Source organism: Equus asinus, chromosome 17, assembly GCF_041296235.1.
Source record: "Equus asinus isolate D_3611 breed Donkey chromosome 17, EquAss-T2T_v2, whole genome shotgun sequence".
Classification (NCBI taxonomy): domain Eukaryota; kingdom Metazoa; phylum Chordata; class Mammalia; order Perissodactyla; family Equidae; genus Equus; species Equus asinus.
The window spans coordinates 39,706,712-39,713,197 of record NC_091806.1 but is presented as its reverse complement, the minus strand read 5'-3'; the positions used below and the strand labels follow the sequence as shown (position 1 = coordinate 39,713,197).

At 44.5% G+C, this 6,486-nt stretch overlaps 1 pseudogene; it reads right to left on the bottom strand.

Moving 5' to 3' along the window:
• Window positions 1-257: 257 nt before the first annotated feature.
• Window positions 258-2,255, bottom strand: LOC106847561 (zinc finger CCCH domain-containing protein 14-like; annotated as a pseudogene).
• Window positions 2,256-6,486: the final 4,231 nt, after the last annotated feature.

Below are 6,486 nucleotides of genomic sequence, written 5' to 3'. Positions count from 1 at the left end.
TCCGTAACGCATAATAATTCTCCCCGGATACACGACATGATTTTGAATCCTTTTTCCATATTGGACATTCTTCTCCTGAACTTTATTTAATTTAATCAACAAATATTTCTTGAGCTCTTACCATGTTCTAAGCTTTTGGAATACATCAGATAAGAAAAGGACAAAGGTCTCTGCCCTCATGGATTTTCTTTCCAAGTTTCAAAGATTTGACTAGCTCTGTAGAGTGTTTGTCATCAGTAGATGGAAACTTTCAAACTTCACAATCTTGTGTCAGGTGGGACTAGGCGTCCTTCACCGGTTCGAGGTCGAATCCTTTTCAAGGCTCGTCACGGGGGCACAGTAACCGTGAGATGATAAAACGTGAAGTCAGGTCTTGTACACTGCGTGCTCTGGATGATAGAAGGGACATTCCATCTTCTTACAAGCGGGGAAGTGATGGCAGAGCTGACTACTAGAAGGTGGGGCTCGTGTTATAACTGCTGGTTCTGGAGGCAGTACCGGAATTCTTCTACTTATATGAAGGGACAATCTACTTTAGTACATTTTACATCCTATTTACAATTTGGATGAACAGACATTTTTCAGCATACTTGCAACTGGGGAAGTCTTTGCGAAGTGAAACAGGATGATGGTTAGCACACGCATCCCCATTTTTATAGGCAGCTCCAAAATTTTCTCTGGTTTCTGTGCCACACTCAGTTGCCTCATCTCAGTATTTGAAAAGCCACCATGTGGGTCATCAAGCTGCCAAGTGATCAATTGCAGCTGCTGTGGGTGGAGGAGACCTTTGAGTCCCTTGTTTGAGGCTGCTATTTGGTTTATGGGTTTCACTCCTTCAAAGCACACCTCCTCCTCTGGACCTGACACGCATCCTGGGAGGATGGGGAGACAACATCCAGCATCACTATAAACTTGGAATTTGCAGGTTTCTCTGGTTGGACAAGATCTTGTGTCTGCATAAGCTGTCCCAAAATTACCCAAAGGGTATCTGCAGTCTTTATCTCGACTCTTGGTTTGGTGCCACTACTGTCTCCTCAGCCAGCTTTGGCTTCTTCAGAAGAGATGACCTGGTGCCTGCATGGACCGTGGATTCTGTGTCATAGTCGTCTGGACTGGTCTGCAGTGTCTGCCATTCCTGCGTCAAACTGCAGTGGGGATAACAATTGCCTCTGCTGAGTCCCTTGGCTTTTTTCCACATTTTCTCCTTTTGTCTCCTCTTCTTTAATGGAGGGACTTATTCTAGGGGTCCTGCTTTGCCCCTGGACCATTTCTGCTAGCAATTCTTCTTGAGAAGTTCGAGTTCTGGGAGCAACTGGAAGTGTCTGTTTCTGGGAGACAGTAGAATAGTTAGTTGTTTTTGTTACAGATTCTTGAACTTCAGAGGTAGCCTTCCAAATTAGATTCTTATTTATTTATTTATTTTTTTGCAGGGGAAGATTCACCCTGAGTTAACATCTATTGCTAATCTTCCTCTTTTTTTGGTCTCCCCAAAGCCCCAGTGCATGGTTGCATATCCTAGTTGTAAGTGTTTCTAGTTCTTCTATGTGAGCCTCCACCACAGCATGGCAATTGACAGATGCGTGGTGTGGTTCCATGACCAGGAAATGTACCTGGGCCACTGAAGCAGTGGGAGCATGGAACTCTAACCGCTGGACCATCAGGGCTGGCTCCAAAATTAGATTCTTGTTCGCTTGTTTACAAGGTGGAAGCAAAGGTCTCCTTTCGGGCTCTGCTGGAGGTGCTTCCTGTATGGGACCCACGATCACCATCTTCCTTCTCTTCTTCTCCATCGTGGAATTTTTTTTACTTTAACAACTGAACCTACCACAGGCAACTTTCTCTTCTGAAACTTTTCTTCCTCAATACTTGTTTTTTCTGAGTCATTTTGGAAGAAGAGTCTGTAAGTCTCCTCTAAGTGGTTAAGCACTTCTGGTTCACACAAACATCCTGTTCCACATACCCGGCTGTTCTGTATCTCGAGTTGCTTGGCAGTGTGAATCCTGTTTGGCTGCTGTTGAAATCGCAACCTGTTTCAATGAGCACCACTGTCTGCATTTCCACTTGCAGGTAGTCGATAAATTTCAGTAGAAGGGCGAAAAGAAGGACATGTAAGTGTCCCAGTAGGTTTTTTCTGAGATAAGGGATTCTCCTGCACAAACTTGAGCTTCTTCATCAATGAGATCATCTGGTTCTGGCTTAACATCTGCCACATCTTCAGAGGGCGCTCACTCCCTCAGTGTCTTCCCTGTTGACATTAGTCAGGTTGCAGCTCCATCGTCCTAAGTCTATCTCACATTAGTGGTTTTCTGCTCCCGTGAACTTGTAGAAACTCTGGAGTCTCTTTTTTCAGGTCTAGTGCTAGAAACTGCAAGGGGTGGCATTGCAGCTCCATGCCTTCTCTCATCTCCCTGACTGAAACCGCTCTTGTTGGAAGGCACGTGATATCGAAGATGTTGGTATCAGCAGACTTTAGACAAGAAGGGGCAGTTGTAACAGAGCACGGTTTATCTAATATTCCAGGAAGCCAACAAAAGCTCCTAATTCTTGCAACTTCCCCTTAATGGCACTCTGGATCTTGCAGCTGATCTCGGTACCCATCTCTATGTCTCCAGGGCGGGCAGCAGGCTCAGCATCGCAAGGCCTTTCACTTGCCCACAGTCCCACTGGCGCCACCACCACTGCTCCTGGCTGCATGCTTTCCCACCTTTCTGTTTCTGGTCAGATCTCTCTCCGGACTCCAGACTCATTTAATCACCTGCCTGCTCCACATCTCCACTCTATCGACTAATATCTGTAGTGGATGCTGTGGGATCCAGCTTAGATTTTTCCCCTTCAGAACCAAAGCACTCATTTTCTCAGCCGCCAGTAGTGTGGGCTGTTCATAGCTGAGTCTCTCCCCAGGAATTGCCCTCATCTGAAAGAAGCTGCTTCACCCAAGTTGAGGTCCCCTCTCTGGAGCAGCCTGAACCCATTGACAGGTTGAGGCAGCGAGGCAGAAGCCCAGTCCTCTTGCTTCAATTCACGTCAACTCTAAGGAGTCATCCCGGTTCAGGTATGTGAATGCAGCCATTGATATGGTGGATGAGCTCTTTTCTATTCCTACCAGGAAGGAGGACCGGAAAGTGTTCACATTCACAAGGGATGGACACAGCATACACTGTGGCCTTGCCCCAGGGCTATGGTAACTCTTCTCCTCTGTCATAATATAGACTGAAAGGATGTGGACCATTTGGACATTCTGTGGAATGGATGCACTATATCAATGAACAAAAGTGGCAAGCATATTGGAGGCCTTCGCAAGACATATTTGTTTCAAAGGATGGGCGAGAAATCCTATCAAGAGTCAAAGGCCCAGTTCGACAGACGTTCACTCAAAAACCTGCATATGGATGTTTATAGCAGCTTTATTCTTAATTGCCAAAACTTGCAAGCAATCAAGATGTCCTTCAGTAGGTGAATGGATAAATAAACTGTGGTCCATCCAGACAATGGAATATTATTCAGCACTAAAAAGCAATGAGCTATCAAGCCATGAAAAGACATGGAAGAAACTTCAGTGCATATTACTAAGTGAAAGAAGCCAATTTGAAAAAGCTACGTACTGTATGATTCCAACTATATGACATTCTGGAAAAGGCAAAACGATGGAAACAGTAAAAATATCAGTGGTTGCCAGGACTTAGAGGGAGGGAGGCATGCATAAGCAGAGCACAGAGGATTTTTAGGACAGTGACTGATGACTTCTCCAGACAGTGGTGAGGGGAAATCCTCCCAATGGCCACAACTTCATGCCATGTGGAAAGACAAGTGACCCTGGATAAGAATATATATAAACTCATGGACAGTGGTGAATGGGTTGGCTAGTTGGTTGCAGGGTCTATGAGTGGAGGGGAAACACTGGAAGATCAGGGACAAAGAGATCAGGGGAAGAGGCATGTGGGAGAGCCTGTGGTAGTGAGCACAAAGTGTACCTTTATATCTCATGTCATTGTCCACCAGGGAGCATCCTCCGTGGAACAGGCGCCAAACACCAAACTCTGAGTTGCAACTCAAGACAGCAACTCAGCCAGTTCATGTCACCCAGCCTCTGTCAACAGCCATTCCAGTGCTGACACAGTTGTGCATGAGCGGAGTAGCCATGGTGGCCAAGATGGAGGTTACAGATGAGTTCAACAGTGTGGGCTCACGTCTTACCCTCTACTGCCACTGCTGAATATCCAGCCTGCTGGCAGAGACAAGTGTGCTGGAACCAGCCTGTACTGGCTTGAGACAGTCAACTGTCAACTTTTCAGGAACTTGCTGTCAGTTGACATCGTGTTGGTAGCCTGAAATTGGCCACAGTAGGAGTATTTACAACACCGAGACCAACAGATGCTACAGTTAGAGCTCCCGCATGTCTCTCCCCCTGCTCAGAGAGCAGGTGGTTAAACATTTGCCAGCATACTACTGTCCAGAGACCAAAGCTGAGCCTCTGATATGGCACTATCCCTGAGGACACCAACCAGCCCCTTGGTGGCAAGTTGATTACATTGGACTTCTTCCGCCTTGAGAGGGTTAGCAATTTATCTTGATCATGACTGACACACATATTGGGGACTTTCCTGCCCACAGAGCCTCACCCAGCAATGTTATCTGAGGGCTAACAGGTTCAATCCACTGCCACAAGAGCCCACGTTATCTAGCAGAGGACTAAGGAACATACAATGGGGCAAAGGAGGTGTGGCAGTGGGCACCTGACCATGGAATCCACTGGCCGTGGCACATAGGGCACTACCTAGAGGGTGGTAGCCTGACACAGTGATAGAACAGCCTTTTAAAGGTACAGCTGAGTTACTAGCTTGTAGCAGTAGCCTATGAGGATGGGGTGCCATCCTCCAGGGCGCAGCATACACTCTAAATCATTGACCTTTATGAGGCGCTGTGTTCTCAATAGGTAGAATACATGGGTCCAAGGATCGAGGGGTAGAAGTATGGGAGGCCCTACTTACCACGACTCCAAATGACCCAGCTTGAGGAATTTGTGCAACCGAACCCTGGAACTCCAAGCAATGTGGGTTGAGACATCCTGGTTCCCGGAGGCAGAACGCTGCTACCAGAAGACTCAGCAAGAGTCCCACTGAGATACAAGCTATGGTTTGTTCCTGATCACTCTGGGATCCTCATGTCAACAGATCAGCAAGAAAATAAGTCACCATCCCAATGGGAGTATCTGCCCCTATCATCCGGAAGAGGTAGGACTTTCATTACACACAAGGGCAGGGAAAAATACATTTGGCCTCTTAGTGGGAATCCACTGAGGGCTTCTTTTGAGAGCTCCTTGGTTCTGTGCTGGCTTTACGGAAGTAAAATTTACATACAAGAAAATTCACTATTTTTAAGTGACCTATTTTGTGTTTTCACAAAGACATATAGTAACGTAACCACTACCACAATCACATTACAGAACATTGCCACATCTTCTCCAAAAGTTTCCCTGTACCTCTTTGCAGTCAAATTTCTCCTCCTACCCCAGCCTCTGGCAACCACTGATGCGTTTTCTATCACTATGGTTTTGCCTGTCCTAGAATTTCATATAAATGGAATTATACAATATGTAGTTGTTTGTGTCTGACTTCTTTCACTTAGCATAAAGCTTTTGAGATTCGTCCATATTGTTGCCTGTAGCAGTAATTTGTTCCTTTTCACTGCTGAGTACTATTCCATTGTATGGATATACCACAATTAGTTTTTCCATTCACCAGTTGCTGGACATTTGCATTATTTCCAGTTTGGGGCTGTTATGAATGACGCTGTTATGAACATTATGTACAAGCCTTTATATGGACAAATACGTTCTTCTCTTTTGAGCAAATGCCAAGGAGTGGAACTGCTGGGTTGCATGGTAAATCTATGCTTAAGTTTATAAGAACTTCCAAACTGGTTTCTGAAGTGGCTGGACCATGTTGCATTCCCACCAGCAGGGCATAAGAGTTTCAGTTGCTCCACATCCTTGTCAACACTTGATATTTTCAGTCTTTTTAATTTTAGTTATTGTAGTGGATATAGTGGCATCTCATTGTGGTTTCAATTTGCATTTCCCTAATGACCAATGATATTATTTGATATATACATGTGTTTGTGTGTGTGTGTGTATATATATATATACGTAAAATCCTTGATGAAGGGTCTTATTTGCGACCCATAAATATTCTTTGGTGAAGTGTCTTTTGGAATATTTTGCCAACTTTTTATTGGATTTTCGTCTTCATCTAAGTGAGTTGTAAGAGTTCTTTATATATTACATGTACAAGTCCCTTGATGGATATATGTTTCACAAATATTTTCTCTCAGTCTTGACATCTCATTTTATCATCGGTGTTATTCAAGAAGAAAACATTTTGAATTTTAATGAAGTCCAATTTATTAATTATTTTCTTTTAGAGTTCATTCCATTTTGTGTAGTCAAGAAATCTTTTCGTAACACAAAGTCACTAAAATTTTCTTCTA